The following is an 18,326-nucleotide window of genomic DNA, read 5'->3' on the forward strand; positions in this document are numbered from 1 at the left end:
AAATTCCTTCCAGTAGCACCTTAAAGACCAACTAAGTTAGTTCTTGGTATGAACTTTCGTGTGCATGCACACTTCTTCAGATACACTTTCGTGTGCATGCACACGAAAGCTCATACCAAGAACTAACTTAGTTGGTCTTTAAGGTGCTAATGGAAGGAATTTTTTTATTTTGACTATGGCAGACCAACACGGCTACCTATCTGTAACTTGTCTGGACATGTTTGCCAAGGTTGAACTAGTGTAACCCCGGTCTACCCCTTCCATTTTGTGGCAAGTCAGTGATGTAAAGATGATGTATCAATGATGCTGTATGAACTGTATTCTGGGATATTGTGGGAAGTTTTAAAAGTCAATGTCGCCCCTGCTCTGGGTTCCTTACTCCTGTGGGGACCTGTTGCGCAACAATAAATATCATGGTCTACTGACCCCTGTATTGCTGCTCCAGCCAAACTGATGGCGGTTTGGCTGGAATTTCCTTCTTTTACCGACTGCATGGACCTGCGGGGGACTTGTACCCCAACGAGCTGGGCTGTTGAGTAGTCTCTCACCCCAGAATTTTCCGTATCAATATTAATAAGTGTTATTTGCCACAGATGCATCTCTACTAGGAAGAACTGCTTCTAAGAAACAGCAAACAGACATTAATTGGGGGTCGTGGAGGGGGTTCCGTCTGGAATGGTGGCTCTGGGCATCCCATTCTGCACATTCATTCAGTGTGTAGAAGGGGTCATGTGTACCTTCCCAGGTTAGTCGCAGCCTTCGTTGATTAAAAGGTTATATTAATAAAGATGTTTAAAGGATATTTTGCACATGTCCTGATAATGGACTTCTCACAGGAATCTAGTTGGGCACTGAGAACAGGATGGTGGACTAGATAGGCCTTTGGTCTGATCCAGCAGGGCTCTTCTTATGTTCTAAAGCTGATTTGACAGAAGTGGATGTAGAACAGAGGCAGAAGGACTTGTTCAGGAATGTTCAACATCTTCCAAGCAGGCACCACTATCAGAACTTAACAAAGCATAGAGCAGACAAGAACAAGGTTATAAGCACCTTGATTGGAGAGCCTTGGTAAAAATCACCCACTCTGATTGGAAACGAGACCTGTCAGTCACACAACAGCTATTCTTGCCCCTCTCACCCCATCTTGGTGTTTTCCTTATATGGCAAGCCATTTTCGCAGACACGCTGCCTGCAGCCATTTTGAAACGTCTCACATCCCCACTTTGTTTCTGTGTACTTTGGAGGAATCCCATGTTGGCTCCTGATTTGGAATTTGTCCAAATCTTTTGCATACCCCTGACTGGCTGGTATGCAGTATGGGTGCAGCCTGAAGCCCACTGGCAAAGCTTTAATTGATTTCAAGGAATCGCTGCTGCTCTTTTCTCATTCTTGGAGATAAGACATTTGCACATATAAAGCATGCTTTCAGGATAGCTTCATCATCAGCTCAACAGGCAGTGGTGAATGTGGCAGATTAAAGTCCACCGTTGCTCACTACAACTGTTGGTTACTGGCCAGATAGCTGAATTAAAGTCTCATCCAGATAGGAATCTGGTTTAGTGCAGTTATTATACGTGGCAGTCATTCTTATGGACTGTGCCACCTGTGATGATCACTGGTCCGTCATTGGGCCCACCAGGGATTACCATGGCAATTGCTCCTTTGTGGTTTGTGGCCGTTTGATTAGTTCGCAAGTCCACAGCTCAGTGTTGTAGGGACAGCTAACAGGTCAGCAGATATATCCTGAAAGGGGGTGACTGGATGAGAATAGAACGGCATAGTCAGTCAAGGACATATAAGTTGATAAAGATATACACGGTATGGAGAAAGCAAATTGTGATAATCTTCTCTCGTCTTCCTCTTAATACTAGAACCGGGAGTCACCCAACAAAATTGTTGGGCAGCAGGTTCAGGACTGACCCAAATAAAGCTTTTCTTCAAACAAAGCACCATTCATTTATGGAATTTGCTACAAGATGTGCTGATAGTCCTGGGTTAGATAGCTTTGAAAGGAAATTTGGAAAACTGAATGGAGGACAAATCTATCCAAAGCTGCAGGGAAAGTGTGGCCCACCCATGTAGTGTGTAGGGGTGGGGCTTCTGGGAGTAGTCCAAAAACACCTGGAGGACCAGAGGCTCCCCACCCCTACTCAGGTGATTGTCTGGTGTTACAGTATTTGTAGAGGTGCCAAGGGAAGGAGTCATAACTAACCCGGTATCATTTATTTATTTATATTGTGTAAACGTTGTATATTTATCTTATTTCACTCAATAATATTATGTGCACAAGATGGCTTATTAAATCATTTGTCTAAAACAAATGATGAGGAAACTTTGGCCATCCAGATTTTGTCAGCAGCAGATTCAGGACAGACCCAAATATTTATTCAAACAAAGCATGGTTCATTTATGGAATTTGCTTCAGGGTGTGCTGATGGCCCTGGATTACATGGCTTTAGGAGGAGATTAGGAAAACTGAAAGGAGGACAAGTCTGTCAGAAGCTGTAGGCCAGGGACAGGGAGACTGTGGACCTCCCACCATTCCTGATAGTTGTCGATGCTGTCTAGGACTGATAGTATCTGGATTCCAGTAATATCTGAACAGCCACAGGTTCCCCACCCCGATCTAAAACTATTGTGTACAGAATGGTAAACACACACACACACACACACACACCCCTCTTAAAATATCAATGCAGTCTACTGAAATATTATCATGTCTATGAAGCAGGAATTGAAGCATAGAAGACAAAAATCTACTGCCTGAAGACCTGGCCAAATAGAACAAGTTATAATAAGGTAAGCCTTAAGGAACTTCCAAGTGGTCAACAGGGAGAGTACTACACAGTCCTCACAGAAGTCTGTATTCTGTATTTTGGGTGCCACTGTTAGGAAGGCCCTTCCCTCTAGTTAACTGTAGAAGCCTACCTCTCATAACTTAAGGGAGGCACCTGGAACACTTCTTCCCCACTTGAGGATTTTATTGTTATGTTCAGAGGCAGTAAGGTTAATCTCCTCCTCCCTGGTGAGATAAAGATGTATCCCAACTGAACACCAAACTTGTTCACATGGCCTAAGACCCTGCATTGCCTTTCCACTTTTCACAATAAGCTAGGTCATAGGCAGCAAGGGATAGGCCTTTTACAACTATAGCCCTAAAGCTATGGAATGACATATCACAGTACAGTGGTACCTCGGGTTACAGACGCTTCAGGTTACAGACGCTGCTAACCCAGAAATAGTACCTCAGGTTAAGAACTTTGCTTCAGGATGAGAACAGAAATCACGCAATGGCAGTGCGGCGGCAGCGGGAGGCCCCATTAGCTAAAGTGGTACCTCAGGATAAGAACAGTTTCAGGTTAAGAACGGACCTTCAGAATGAATTACCGTAAGTTCTTAACCCAAGGTACCACTGTATCGTTTGTGCTGTGAACATCTCAGCTGGTGTTTCTTCTTCTTTTCTTTTTAAAGGAAGTGGAAAAACCACTACAGTTGTCAAAGGCAGGCTGGGTTGGGCCTGTGTGTCTCTCTCCAGTTCAGGTTTGATGATATGTGAAGCATTTACTGGATTTGCTGATTTCTGCTATTGTTGTCGGTATTTTGTATTTAAGATAAGCAACCACAAGCACCTCCTAGAAGCAGGAATAAATAAATAAAAAGGCACATTCTGAAAATGAAGTGAGAAAGAGCAGGGACCAGCTTTCACCAGTGCAACCGATTCCGCATTCCCATCATGTTTTCAAAAAGGGACGCCTGTCATTTGAGTGCCGTCACGTCTTAAAATGCCATTTTACAAAATATAAGGTACTTAATACTTCGTACAGCAGCAGCCATGGTCTCCCACGCAAGCAGCTGCCTTTGCAGGAGACGAGGGGACCGCAGCTGACCCGCCTCTTACGAAATCCTCCTTCCGCATATGCAATTCTTCCTTCCACTTCAGAGTCCTGTGATTAGTTTTATAACCTGGAGGGGAGATATAACTGGTGTGACCTTGGTAGTCATGGAAAATACAGGGAAAATTAGGAAAAGCAGGGCATAAGCTTGGTGAAAAGAATTAATGGAGGCCTGGCACCTTTGTTCCAAAAAGCCATTTCTCACCAGGCAGGTACATCTTTGAACCGCAGGTGCTGCAGACGTAGCAAAAATGCTCTCAAGCCTTTTGTTAAGCAACCCAGCAGGCGCCTAGAGGAAGACTTGATTTTTAAAAAAGGGAACAACAACAACAACAACCACGGATGGAACATTCAGTTAATAAACATGCACACAACACAAAAACAAATGCCTAACTCCAGAACAGCAGAGTTTATTCTAGTTTTCATGGAAACCCATCTCCATAAAAGGATTTCTGGGAATAAATTAGCACTGACATTTTAACGCTGCCACACTGCTGGATGGCTCTAGGACAGGATATGACTCCTTCTGTTCTAATTGGTCGGCAGAGTGCCTTTTTCAAAGGCGGCATCCTGCATTTCTCCTCACTTAAGGCAAGGCAATAGGGGGTATTTATTAACAACCTGTCTTCTCCGCAAAGAGGGAAATTCAATGCAACCATTTACTGCAACAGTAAACAGCCCTTCTTCAGATGCATGGAAAGACATGTACAGATAGACCTGAGTTTAGCTCCACTGATTCCAGTGTGACAGACATAACTAGTGCCCACAGGATCATGGCATTTGCTGATTTAGATTTCTTGTAATGTTAGGGCAACAGCCCACGGGCACAAATCACTTTGCAAAAGCAATTCTACTTTAGCCTAACAAAGCAGTTAAGAAAGCATGTATTATTTTAAAGGTGAAAGCATAACGGGCACTTCCAGATGGCTCTGTCTGCAATTCATACCTATGGAGATTCATATAGAATAAGGAAATCAGGTAGTCGGTTTATATGGAAGGAAGACCATTAGTCCATCCAGCTCCATGCTACCTATACTGACTTAGTGGCTCTCTAAGATTCTAGAGAGGGACGTGGGTGGCGCTGTGGGTTAAACCAAAGAGTCTAGGACTCGCCGATCAGAAGGCCGGCGGTTCAAATCCCCGCGACAGGGTGAGCTCCCGTTGCTGGGTCCCTGCTCCTGCCAACCTAGCAGTTCGAAAGCACGTCAAAGTGCAAGTAGATAAATAGGTACCGCTCCGGCGGGAAGGTAAACGGTGTTTCCGTGCGCTGCTCTGGTTAGCCAGAAGCGGCTTAGTCATGCTGGCCACATGACCCGGAAGCTGTATGCCGGCTGCCTCGGCCAATAAAGTGAGATGAGCGCCACAACCCCAGAGTTGGCCACGACTGGACCTAATGGTCAGGGGTCCCTTTACCTTTAAGGTTCCAGAAAAGAATCTTTCTGTACCCTACCTTGGACCAATCTGGACTGTAAGTCCTGGAAGACCTGCTGCCTGCCTCGCAGGCCTTTTCCCACCTGGCTTGGGAGGGCAGGGCCCTGACTGACTCCAGCTGCAAAAGCTGAGGCTACCGAGGAAGTCAGAGACCACCTTGGCTGTCTCTTAGTGCAGACCCAGGTCATCGAGCCTGAGCTTCCACAGCTGCAGCCTGCCATGAGCCATCATGGGCAGGACTGGCAGCAACAGCACTAGATATATTCTGTGCTTATGTGATATTTTATTCTAATTTATTCTAATTATGCTGGTTTAAATGTGCACTTTATTGGAGCTCCAGTAGTAATGTTTTATTTCCTTTTGAAATTTTTTTTTTGCTAAATTTGCTGTGTTAAATGTGCATTCTGTAGTTGACCTCCTTTGTAATGTTTTATTTTGATATCTTTAAGATAAAATTTTTAGTTTCCTGTGAAGTATGTTGCTTTGAATGCATACTTTATACAGGTATTTGACTTTCTTCAGCAATGTTTTATTCTGGATTGTTTTATTTGATGTTTTAATGTCGGTTGTAAACCACTTTGAGGTTTTTTTTCTTGAAAATATAAAGTGGTATAGAGATGAAATAATAATAATTTAATAATAGTATCTGGGTGTTGATCTTGGGACGTTTTACGCACAAAATGTATGCTGCTGTAGATGTCATTGTAGTAAAGGCAATTTATTAAATTCTATATGGATAGCCATAAATTACAGCACAAAACAACAACTACTGTAATATACCATAATTTTTCATAAGTCAGAGCCCATTTCATCAAATGGACGTCCTTCCATTCCAGATTTGTATGTGTGTTTGTAGGATGGCAGGCAGGGAGGGAGGGGCTATTATTTCAAAGTGAAGCTAGAAGGCGTAACTATGCAAGAGTTAACTGTGTCACATTGCTCTGCAAAGCCCTGTTTGCCAAGCTGAATTCAATGCATACCCACAATTCAATGCATTGCCACAATTTGTTCCCTCAGGCGAAAGCCCTTGTCCTTAAAAAATCTAAGTTCATTAACACATTAGGCAAGCTTCCAAGTGGTCCATATTTTTATGATAACCTATAAATAACTGCATTTGGAAATTAACAAAAACTATTCAGAACACAGCTGTAGGTGACTTTTCTATACTTACCCTTGAAAACATTAAGTTCTTCGAGTGAATCAATTGAAATTTCCAAGGTGTAACAAAACACTCTTTTGAGGGGGGAGGCTTAAATTTGGGGAGAATTGGTGGCCTTCTCCCACCATGCAGCTGCCCTGACCTAGGATAACTTTTCGAAGAACATTCCTATGGTGCAAAAACCTCAGTCAGCTGGAAGCCTTTTCATACAGACCACTTTGTTGTAACTGGGGGTAGCTCAACACCTAAACCGACTCCATAGGAATGTAATCCCTGCAACAAACTCTGTTTTTGCCTTGTGTGGCTAGATTCCACCAAGATAAGTGTTTGCTACATTCCACACACACCCTTTTGCTTAGTGAATATTTGAGAGGTACAGACTCCCCACACTACCCCAAATAAATCCTACCTTTTATTTACTTACATTTCACATTCTGACCAAAAACAGAAATCTAGGTGACTGATTTAATAAGGGGCAACAAAGGCAGTGTTTTCTATTGTGATTCTGGATCACGCTCTCAAGGTGGCTCTGCCTAGTCCCATTTTTATCTGCCTTTCGGCAGAAAGTGAAAACTTTTATTTCAATGGGCTCTTTATACTGACATGCTTTAAGACATATTTGCTTTTTATCTTGCTGCTCATAGTATTTGACTTGTTTTTACTGCTGTTTTCAACAGAATCCAGTCAGCTGCTTACTTTGATAATCTTTTAGAAGAGCAGGGTCCATGCGATTGGAAATCCATAATGGTATCAACAAAGTGAGCACAACTATCAAAACCGATCACATAGGAAAGGAGCTGCTTTGGCTCACTCAATGGGCTCGATCTACTCTAGAGGAATATTTCCCAGTGGATGAGCTGCTGGACCAGACCAAAAGCCTGTCTAGCCCAGTTCCCTGTGGGAGCGACATCAGCTGATTGACAGGTGGACATTGTTTCAGGAAAATGGCCTTGTGAACCCAACTGGACCCCTTGGCAGGTGAAAATAGGCACGCAGACCAGAGGCTCTCCACTCCTGGCCTAGAACTTCATCTCTTATCTTCACTATTTGACTCTCCTCATTAATCAAGTGGGCATCCTCTTGGCCCTAGTGGTACCTTTCTTGACATGTGGTATACCATCTAGCTGAGCTTCTAATATTGTGGTTTTAAGCAACCCCCAAGTGTTTTGCAGATGTGGCCTTTGTGGCTTTCCCTTTCAACTTCCTTTTTACCAATTCCCTCATTTTTGGTGAAGTTTCTTCTTTTGAAGTCAAATGTGACCGTGTTGGGATTCTGTGCAGGGTTTGGAATGGTCCATTTACATATATATTGAATTTTATAGCACTATGGTCTTTGTTCCCAGTCACTTCAACAACCCTTACATCTCATACCAGGTCCTAGGCACCAACTTAAAATCAAGTCTCTTGCAGCAAAAACAATGCACCTGCTGCCTGAAGAAACTGCTTCACTCTGCTTAATAGTAGGTCCGGCCCTGGGACCACTCAACATATTTATACCTTTCAGGGAAACTCAGGCCCCTTTTCCACATATGCCCAGTGATGTAGGAGGTGCTTCCCCATGGTGTAATCTGAAATTGCTGGGAAATGTGTGTCAATGCTCCAGCCTTACAGGTGGAAACAACCTGATGGGCAAATTGTAAAGCAAGCACAACCCAGTAGGAATTACTCCTAAGCTACTTTGGTGGTATTTAAGGATGCAAATATTAATGGGACATGGTTCAATTGGAAGAAGCACTTTAGTGTTCTCGGCCTTACTGATTTGGACCACTGTGCTCATGAACAGGAATTTTTAGAATGGGAGCCCTACAATGTAAGTCAACACTCATATTATCATCCTGAAGGACTCCGCTGTATGAGTCTGTTTAACAAAACAAGGACTACCAGTACCCAATCTTGTGTCATACAAGATTGATTATTACTATTATTATTACTTTACTCAGTTCCAGGTACTGTTTATTATGCACTCTTGATTCCAAAACATCTTTGTTTCCTCTTATGCACTTTGTTTCCTCTTATGCCCCAAAGTAGTCTGATTGTTTTTTTTACATCTACATGTTGAATTCAATGAAACAAGAGAACTAAATCAAAATTAAGGGGTGTGTGTGTGTAAGATCTGTGCCTTTTCAACGCAGCAAAATTCCTGCATGCCGTGATGCCTTTTCAGTGCAATCATACCTTCCTCTTGCAGGGCTGCAGCCATCTCCAAGGCCAGAGCAAAGGGTTAAGAGATCTTAAGGACCATCCATCTATCTATTGCATTTACGGTATATTTCACCCTTTTCTCAAGCTCAAGGTGGTCACATGGTTCTTCCCCCTCCTTATTTCACAACAACTCTGTGAGGTAGGTTAGGCTGAGAGGCAGTGACTGGCTCAGGGTCACCCAGTGAGCTTGATGGTCAAGTGGGGATTTCAGCCTTGGTCTCTCGACTCCTAGTCCAACATCCTAACCATTACATCAGAGCACATGCAGGACACGAGGGCAATAACTCTCTCACACTAATATTCCTCAGCTGCTGGTATTCAGACACAGGATCTCTGATCCTGGAGTTAGCATACACCTAGAGGTTTTAGTGATTAAGTGGTATGTAAATTCTATAAAATAAGAATCATTCTATCTTTCCGACCATATCCATCACCTAAACAGAGATGATTTCTGATTTGTCTGATTACATGGTTTATTTATTTTTGATGGTTGTGCAGTGCCCAGATTATTGTGGGGGGCAGGAGAGAATGAAGCTAATACCATTGACAAGATCCAATCCCTGGTTCACTCCTGCTTTAGCCAATTTATCACTCTCATTCACAGACACGACCTTCTAAAAACAGTAGTTAAGGCAGCTGACATACGGTAAATGTTAAGGTACACACACACACAAGGTAAATGTGGAAAATATGAAAAGGGACCATCCCTTTGTAAAGAGCTGAAGTAGAGTTTTTCAAGCAAAGGCCTGCAATCTTTTATTATTGTAATCTCTGGAGAAGTGCATCTACTCCTCAGCATTCTGTGATCTATCAGAAAATTCAGCTTTCTGTTTGACTTTGTGTTTATTGTGGTAAGTTTGCACTTTCATTTTTCTGAAGAAGGCTGCTTCCCTATTTTTGTGTTCCACATTTGCATCTGTGGCAGACTGCATCTCTCTGTCCTTCCCATTTTGTCACACTCACATACTGGCAAAGTCTTCTAAGTAAAGGTACATGGCACTGATGCCCCCCCCCCCCTTTATTGGCCTGATCTCAACAAAATTACCAGATGTCCCTTACATCACTGAGTGAGGATGAAAGGGATCTGATATAGAGGGGTGATCTCAAACAATGATTCATTTGAACTGATGTGTCAAGTCCATGCCTGCACACCCTCTTCCCTGGAAGCTGTCATCCCAGATGTGTGTAGTTACGTGATGCATCTAGCAAAGCTTCTGCCTGTTGGTGGGGATGCGGCCTCTGAAGGATATTTTCCCATCTTTAGTGGGAATGCTCTTGGGTTTCATTACTCTGGTCTCAAGTCTGTCATGAAACATCTGAAATAATTATATCACCTGTTCAGGCTTCCTCACAACTGTCATTATTGAAGTCTTGATAACAGGAAAGTGTATTGCTCTGAAGAACTTTTGACATGGATGCTAGCTGCTGCTAGGATTCTAATAAGCCAGCAATGGAAAACTTTGAAAAACTGACATTTATCTTTGTGGTATAAAAACTTATGAACTTTGATTATTGGAGGGAAAAAGAATTCATAAATTTCAGGTCTCCAGAGGGATAGAGGACCCAGAATGCTTCAGTGTTATCTGGTAGGATTTTATTTCTTATGCTTCCAACAATCATCCATGCCAGCTCAAGAAAGCATAAGTGACTTATTTGTAAGACCTTAAAATAGATTTATTATTTGTGATTTCTCTGTCCTCTAATGCACAAGTTTCAATCCCACAATAATCCTGTGAGGTAAAATAAGTGAAGAGTGTGACTTGCCCACCAAGGTCTTAGAACAGCTAAAAAGGAACTAGCATGCAAGAAACATAATTAGAGAACTGTTGGATCAGATCAAAGGCCCATCTAGTGCTTTCCTGTTCTCATAGCGGCCAACCCTGTGCCCATAGGATGCCAGCTAGGGCATGCGCACAACTGCACTCTCCCCACTTGCGCAACTGGTCTTTAGAGGCCTCCAACACGGGTGAAACATAGCCGTCCTGGCGAGTTGTTGATAGCCTTATCCTCCAGTTATTTGTCTAAACCACCCAAGTTGGTGGCCATCCAGTTTCCTTCAACTACACCACACCTCAGCTCACTACTATTGGGCATACACTTTAGATCACTGTTCTTAACATGGGGGGTGGGGTAGGAGTCACATGCTCCTTTGAGAATCAGATGAAAGCTATAGATCCTCTCCCCAGAAAAAAATGCACTTAAAACACACACACATTTTGCATACAATTCGTTTTATTGCATTGGAATTATCTGTGGAATGCTCTCCCTAGAGAAACTCGCCTGGAGCCATCATTATATGTACCAGTATTTAGGTGCCAGGCAAAAACATTCTTTATCCAGGCCTTTGGCCATTAAACAATCTATGGCAGTGGTTCCCAACTGGTGGTCCGCAGACCCCAAGAGGTCCACGTAACCCACCCAGGGGATCCATGGCACCATTCAAATAACAAAACTACTACCTTAGAGATAACATTTTCAAAAGTATGGGGCCCATGGCTTGGCTTTTAAAAATCAGGGTCTGCAGTACTTAGCTAATTGGGAATCACTGGTCTATGGCAATTTAAATATGTGTGTGTGGGAATGTTATTAAGATTCCTCTCCCCCCGTTATTGTTTTATTGTCTTTTATTATTATGCAATGCAAATTCTGTTTTTAATGTTGTACACCGCCCTGGGATCTTCGGATAAAGGGCGGTATATAATTTTAATAATAATAATTGGAGCGGGTTCACTGAAGCCCACTCAGATCCACAGCCCGCACATTTCGGTGCTTCAAGCCTACACCCCCCCACCGAAGCAAGGAAGGCGGCGAACACGTGTTTGAGAGCGGGCGCGCGCCCGGCTCAGCCAATGGGGGAGCTGCATTGGGGCGCCCGCTCCGAGCTGAGGCGACCGACGCCCGGCGGCAAACCGGGATTTCGCGACCGTTTGCGAAATGGCGCCCTCTTCTTCTTCTGTTTACCCCGCTCCCCTTTCTCTCTAACCTGGGATTGGGAAGTTTGGGGGGGGGGGAGGCAGAAACCCTCGCGTTGTAGAGCTTGGGGAGTCGAAATTATAGCGTTGGTGCGCCTCCTCACAGCCTGAGGAGGGGGAAGGAGGAAGCCCCCTCCTGCAGCGCCCTCTCAACGGCAGTCTCGACGGTTAATCTGCCCCCCCCCCATTTTCCTGTCGAGCGCGCGCGCGCGCGCCGTTTCTCCTTTTCTCTCACCCGCCGGGGGGGGGTGCGGGTGGATAGGGGGGGGAATAGGAGTAGGGGGGAAATAAAGGCGCGACTTTCCGGCCTCCTTGGCACACGCCCGGAGCTGCTGGGTCTCTTTCCCGGCCAGGCAGCTGCTCCCACCTCCTCCTCCCCCCCGCGCCTGTGGCGGCCCTTCCCCGCCTCGCGCAGCCCTCCGGGCCGCCTGCCAGCCGAGCCGAGCCTCCTCCCTCTCCCCGCCCGTCCCCCTCCCCGTGTGTGTGTGTCGAAAGGGACTGACGGAAAGATGGCCCCTCCTTCCCGCTCCCTCTCCCCGCCTCCCCCGCCAAAGACGAGGCCGAGCTGGTGTTTTTCCACTCAGCAGGATGGGTGATGCTCGGCGCTCGCTCATTAGACAACAGACACGAGAGGTCAGGAAGAAAGCGCTTATAAATTACCGTTTCCTCCCTCGCAGCCCTGTTAGTCCGCCTTGGCACTCTCCCCGGGACACACGGGACAGACCCACGGGCAGCTAAGGCGCTGGACAGATACCTGGTCAGAGGGGTGCCGCTGCTACAGGTACCCGAGGCTCTTTTCCGAGGGATTTTTGATATAGATATATATTATTACATATATATTGGGAGAGCAAAGGCACACAGGGAAGGACCTGAGCCCATCCTTCGCGGCTCTGCTTTCTCTCTGTCGGTGGCTCCCTTTTCTTCCTTTCTTCCTCGCTCTCCTTCCCTCTCTTTTCCGCTCTCCCTCGTAGCGCTTAGGAACAAAGGGAGTCGGCATATGGATCGCCTCTTGTCATTTACTGGAAAACGGGGAGCTACTCTGAAGAAAAGAAACGCTTCTTCCTCTTTCTAAGGGGCATCCCTCAGCCAAGGTGGGAAGCAAGAAATCCTGGCATCAGGGGGTGGGGGATTTTTTTGGCCAGGTTTCACCGTAGGCTGAGAAGCCCACCCACCTACCTTCCCTTATCCGACCCCCACCCCTTTCCCCCTTCCTTAGAGATTTGTATTTGTCCTTTGCTATTTACTTTTAGGATGCATTGCTTCTGTGCTTTTTTTTTGAGAGCGAGCGAGTGAGCGAGCGCATGGCGGTTTTCCTTTTGTCTGGTGCCCCCCCCATTAAAACGTGCATGCATGTGCACCTTTCTGGTTTGGCTGTATGGGGTCTCTCAGCAGTTACCTCTCTTCGCCGCCGCCGCCCTCCGACACCTTGTGTTAACTTTTAAATAACAGATAGCAGCTAAATGGAATTGTCTGCTGGTGCGGCTAACGCTTTCCTCCTAGTTTTAGTGCGTTTTCTGCCTTTGTATGTGTGGTGAGCATGTGCTTGGCCCTCCTCACTCCCTTCCACTTCTGTGCAGTGTGCGATTAAATTATATTTAAGCAGCGCTGTTCTCTGCATCACAGCTACTAAAAATCTACCAGAAAAGGCAAGCGTTAGCATTGCTACACGATTGGTGTTAGTACATCTTTAACTGGACTGCAGTTGCCCTCTTGTGCACTCGTTCATTCATTTTTTGGGGGTTTGGAGTGGTGAAAGGAAAGGGATTGTGATACTCTTAGAAAGTTTGCTGGCAAGAACCGAATCTCCAGCACACTTCAGTGTCAATAAAGTGATTCTGGATTTCCACCGCTGTTCCTGGGATCAGAAGGCAGCACTAAGGTGATGAATATTCATCTGTGTGTGTGATCGTTTAACAAAAGGGAAGGATACAGACTTTTGAGGCAGCACCATCTAAATTTCCATATAAGAGCATGAGGAGGAAGGCACTTTGCATACGTGTAAGGATCAGCAGATGGCCAATTGAGGATATGCTTCTCTTTTTATACTGTTTTGTTTAGAGGAGAACAAAGTGTTCGTTACCTATACAACCTGTGTTTTACCAAGGTGAATGCCTGAACTAGACATTCTTATTACTGCTGCTGCCTAATGCTGAATGCTTTTGGGAGAAAAGACCATTATCTTTCATACAGACCTTATTTCTAAGTATGCATTCTTTAAGCTTACTGTCTTTAGTGTTCTAAAAATAAGTAATATATACTGCGAAATGAAGAGCCAGGTGTGATGGTGAAGAAACAGAGCTGCCTGTTTTGAAATCTTGAACGTCCTTGTAGCTCTTCCCAATGTGGATATAGAGCTTTGCTTATTCTTTTTTAAACATTCATAGTGACTAATTTTTAACCGTATCAGGAAAGGCATTAAGAAAGTGTGCCAAGAAAAGTCAGTTGTGCTTAATGGGCTCTTTTGGTATCCACTGTACTTTCTTGTTCCTCTGTGTTAAAGACTGTCTTAAGGGTTGGGCTGAAAGAACCAAATAGGTTTGTCATGTTAACAGGCTATGTAATTTGGAGTTGCTGCTGGCTAAGATTTTGAAATCTCTTATTTTTTAAAAGGATATTTTGTTTTTAGTGAATGAGCTTATTAAAAACGTGGGGTTATTCATACACAGTGTTTGAGGGGAGGGAAATATAGCCCAGTCTAGGCCAGACCTCTGTGTCCTTGGCAAATGATTTTGTATGTCTAGATTTATATTTGAATAAACAAATAATCTCTCTAGCACCATTTGACTTTGGAATGTGGTGGGAATATTTTCCTGGAAGACATTGCTTGGAAACTGATCTTTTACAGTAGGGATGGATTTTACTTTGTACCGGAGATGAGCTAGTCATCTACTGTAATAACAATGTCATTTACTTAAGGCTTCAAATGCTGAAGGTGAACGTACTGTTCAGAGGGGGAAATTATATGTTTGCTGTGGTGGTCTGTTTCTCTCTGTTTTCAATTTTACCTCTTTCTCCTTTAATCTTCCCAATATTGATCTCTCTTCTTTTTTAAATCTGTCACTCCCTTTTGCTTTTCACCCTCTGCCCTCCAGTCACCTTCTACCCTCCCCCCAAGGTCTTTCATTTTCCTTTCCCACTTTCCTCTGCACTAATCTCTTTATAGCACTGGCACCCAAGAATGACATAACCTTTGGCAGCCTGCAAAAGCAAGTGTGGCAAATAACATCCCATCCTGTAGGGGGCGGTATGTGAGATTGGACCAGCAAAGACATTGTTACAGAATGGTAATGGGTGGGGGGAATAGGTTGTTGCTTTCCCCCCTGGGCTATATCATGGATGGGCTCCAGTATGCAAACTTAGACAGAATTATCTTCAGAAATCTCTTAATTGCATTGGATAGAACTGTGTAATTCCAGGATGAGGCCTATAGAATATTAGAGAATTAGTAAGTGAACAAATGGCCGGAAGTCTTGGTCTTTGAGCTGATCATAAAATGAGCAGCTTTGGTTAAAGAGATATAAGCAGGAGATTTTGGTATAAAGCTGAAGCAACTCTCCGAAGGCTAATTTAAAGTGGAGTAACTGAGTGCAATGTGATGATATCATTTAGGTATTGTTTTTTTGCCATGATGGAATAAAATATCATTAGAATTTCTTCTGTTCCTCTTTTCTTATGGGAAGGGGAGAATGGACTGAGACATAAGAGTCTGATAACTGATTAATGGGGGAAATGAAGAAATGCCTGATGAGAATACTAAAAATAGGTGAATGAGGTATAGACCTGTCAGAATCTTGTTGCTTCATTAGGGCTTGGGTGAACTATAAGCCTCTCTTTCAGGGTTATTTCAGTAAAGGTTTTCCAGTCTCACAGTGACTTCTCAAATATGGCCCACAGGGTACTGAGGGCAAAACTACGCATGACTTTGGAGCTGTGTGATTGGAACTTTTGATGTTCTATTTTCTAATGTAATGTAATTGAAGTGAGGCTGCCAATTAGATTGGTCAAGCAGCACTTGGGAAGTCTATTCACCCCTTTTCCTACTGCACCATACTTCAGTCAAAAGCACACATCCTATGCTGTTGTTTGCTCTGTGGTGGGAAATAAGGGCATTATAAAATGTAGTATTGTGAGTGATGTGGTTTTGTGCTTTGTTTTTTGGTGCAGTTTTTAGTTTGATCATTTGTTTTAATTATTGGGTTATTGTTATTTTAATGTTTTGCATTTCTGTTTGTGAAAGCCGGTTTGAGCACCTCCTTTTGTGGAGGGGGAAAGTGGGATATATATAGCCTTCATTCTGCCTCCCAAGATTTTTTGAGGGATTTAAAACTGCTGTATCTAGAAAAGTGTAACTAGAAGCCTTTTGTTGAATAGAGCCTACGTGTTAAGAATGTCAGGATAGGCATTCATGCTCATAAGTGGGTGGCCAAATTGTGGCTTGGTTGCACCTAGTGTCAGAGTTTGTGGCATTTCTGGACAATAGCCAGAGAGCTATTGTTGTTGTTTAGTCATGTTCGACTCTTTGTGACCCCATGGATCAGAGCACGCTGGGCACTCCTGTCTTCCACTGCCTCCCGCAGTTTGGTCAAACTCATGTTAGTAGCTTCGAGAACACTGTCCAATAGAGAACTATTAGGTTTGACTATTGAAAGGAGCCAAAATCACCCCAAATCCTGGAAGTAGCCTATGTCTTGAAAGGTATGCTAGTGTTGCACTGTCTCACACTTTGTGCTTGACTTGTGGTGCTTTTACCTTAAAGGTTGCCTGTCAGTGTTCTAATTGATCATTACACTTGGGAATGGGAAGGATTTCCCCCACTTCCAGGCTGGTGAACATGGTGGGAGGGAAGTGATTTCCTTCCCTTGGAATACATGGATTGGATTACTTGTCTGAGCAGCATCATGTTGTGAAAATGTTCTGTACTTGCTTGAAGGCATCATCACTGTTATGTTTGCTGCTTCTCTGTGCATGTGACACATCTTTTACAAAGTGAGGCCCAATTAAGACACAGCAGTAGGGGTGCTGTTGAAATGTATCTGTGGAATTGGGGCTCCACACAGCTGTTTTAATGTCTACAATCAGCTCCCCACATGTATCAGTGGGATTGTGTGGCCATCCCTCAAGTCAGCAACAAACCTTTCTAATATCTGTATCTAAATTCTATTTGTCATATCCAACAGAATAAAAAATACATTTTTGTTTTCAGTGTGGTAGTGTAATTGACTCTGTGAAGTAATTGATCTTCAAGAAAATAATGATGTGGCATAGACAGACATCATATTGCTATTATGCCCTGGGGAGGAAAGAGGTTATGAAATATCCTGTGATACAGATCTGAGTTTAATCTCGTATATAATTTACTAAACCATAAATTCAGGACATCTCAATAGGACAAGACACTTTTCCAGTACACAATGCTGAAAGTGGCTGGCGTTGTTTTGGTAAATGTTTGTAAATTAATGTGAAAAGAAACTGTTCTATGGAAATGGTTCAAGATGCTGCTAGTCTTTGATATCGTCTGATGATCACATGACTTAAGTGCTGAAGTAGTGAGATAAGATACTGTGCTTGACACAAATGGTGAAATGGTGGTGGAATGGTAGAGGGGATGTGGAGCATCTGGATGTTCAGATCTCAATATTTCAGAATCCTGTTGCATATGGGAAGAATGGTAGGAGAGAAAGGAAGTAACCTTGTTGTTCTTGCTCTTGAAAGAATGTTATATGTTGTTTATTATATAGCATGTGATAACCCAAAACAAGCCTACACTAGTACTTATCTTCCCCATATAGAATGCCCCTCTTGCTACCCTGCTACCATAGAAAAGGCACACACACAAATATATAAAGAGAGAAAGGACAGAAGAAGGAGAGGAGGGAATATGAATGCAAGTTAAGTTGTGGGAGAAGACAATAGGAGTCAAAAGGACCACTAAAGTATTTTTTAATCAATAAACTCAAAGTAGTTACAGGATTGTGAAAACAAGATCATGTAAAGCCATCTGCATCCTGCAAATGTCACGTGTAGTATGATGATAAGTATATATGCACTAACGTTTCTGAAAACAAGCTTGGTTCTCCCCACTCCCCTTCCTTCCTTTGAACCATTTCAGTGGAGGTGGCAAGGGGTGGGGATTGGGAAGGCAAGAGATTTGGGGAGCGGGACTAGTGTCCTGAGAAGGAGTCCCTCCTTCTGCTCAAACCTCCTCCTGAACAACTTCTCTTCAGAAAACTGAGCGGGGGAAGGCTAGAGACTGTGCTTGGGGAACTTGTGATCTTGAGCTGGGAGACAGCGCCACCTAAATGCCCTATTCCCCTAGTAACTAGGCAGGAGAGCAGGAAGTATCCCTGCTTAAGGGGGAGGAACAGTTCTTTTGTGGTATCAGCAGCCTGCCCTCAACTCAGATTTCTTTGCACACCTAAGGAACAGAGGAGAGAAGCCTGAGACAATGGCTGCTGATGTCACAAGGGCATTCTTTCCCCGCTACCCTCCCACCTGTAGCTAACATTGGAACAGGGACAGGCTGCCCAGAGGAAGGTGAAGTAGGCAGAGACATGAGGTAAGGATAAAGGCGAGGCAGTGGGCAGAGGTAAAAGCTCCAGCTCCCTAGTGACTGAGGAGGAAAGGCCGAAGAAAGGAGCTAGAAATCCAACACGGCTTGACCCACTCATT

General features: G+C 43.9%; 1 protein-coding gene and 1 long non-coding RNA gene across 6 annotated transcripts in view; one reads left to right on the forward strand and one right to left on the reverse strand.

Moving 5' to 3' along the window:
• Nucleotides 1-1,710: 1,710 nt before the first annotated feature.
• LOC309526115 lies at nucleotides 1,711-4,227 on the reverse strand. The gene is made up of 3 exons (XR_014216677.1): nucleotides 4,073-4,227; nucleotides 3,707-3,963; nucleotides 1,711-1,757 (listed from the first exon to the last, which is right to left on the reverse strand). It is a non-coding gene; the product is annotated as an uncharacterized lncRNA (long non-coding RNA).
• An 8,043-nt stretch (nucleotides 4,228-12,270) lies between these two features.
• SLC6A6 (solute carrier family 6 member 6) overlaps nucleotides 12,271-18,326 on the forward strand; it is a 59,534-nt gene continuing 53,478 nt past the window's right edge. The window contains exon 1 of one of the 5 annotated variants that reach the window (XM_082209667.1): nucleotides 12,271-12,290. The gene's annotated coding sequence lies outside the window, so the exon portion shown is untranslated. The other 4 variants (XM_082209662.1, XM_082209663.1, XM_082209666.1 and 1 more) reach the window with 4 other exon arrangements.

The sequence above is a fragment of the Podarcis vaucheri genome, assembly GCF_965113315.1.
Source record: "Podarcis vaucheri genome assembly, chromosome: 2".
Lineage (NCBI taxonomy): Eukaryota > Metazoa > Chordata > Lepidosauria > Squamata > Lacertidae > Podarcis > Podarcis vaucheri.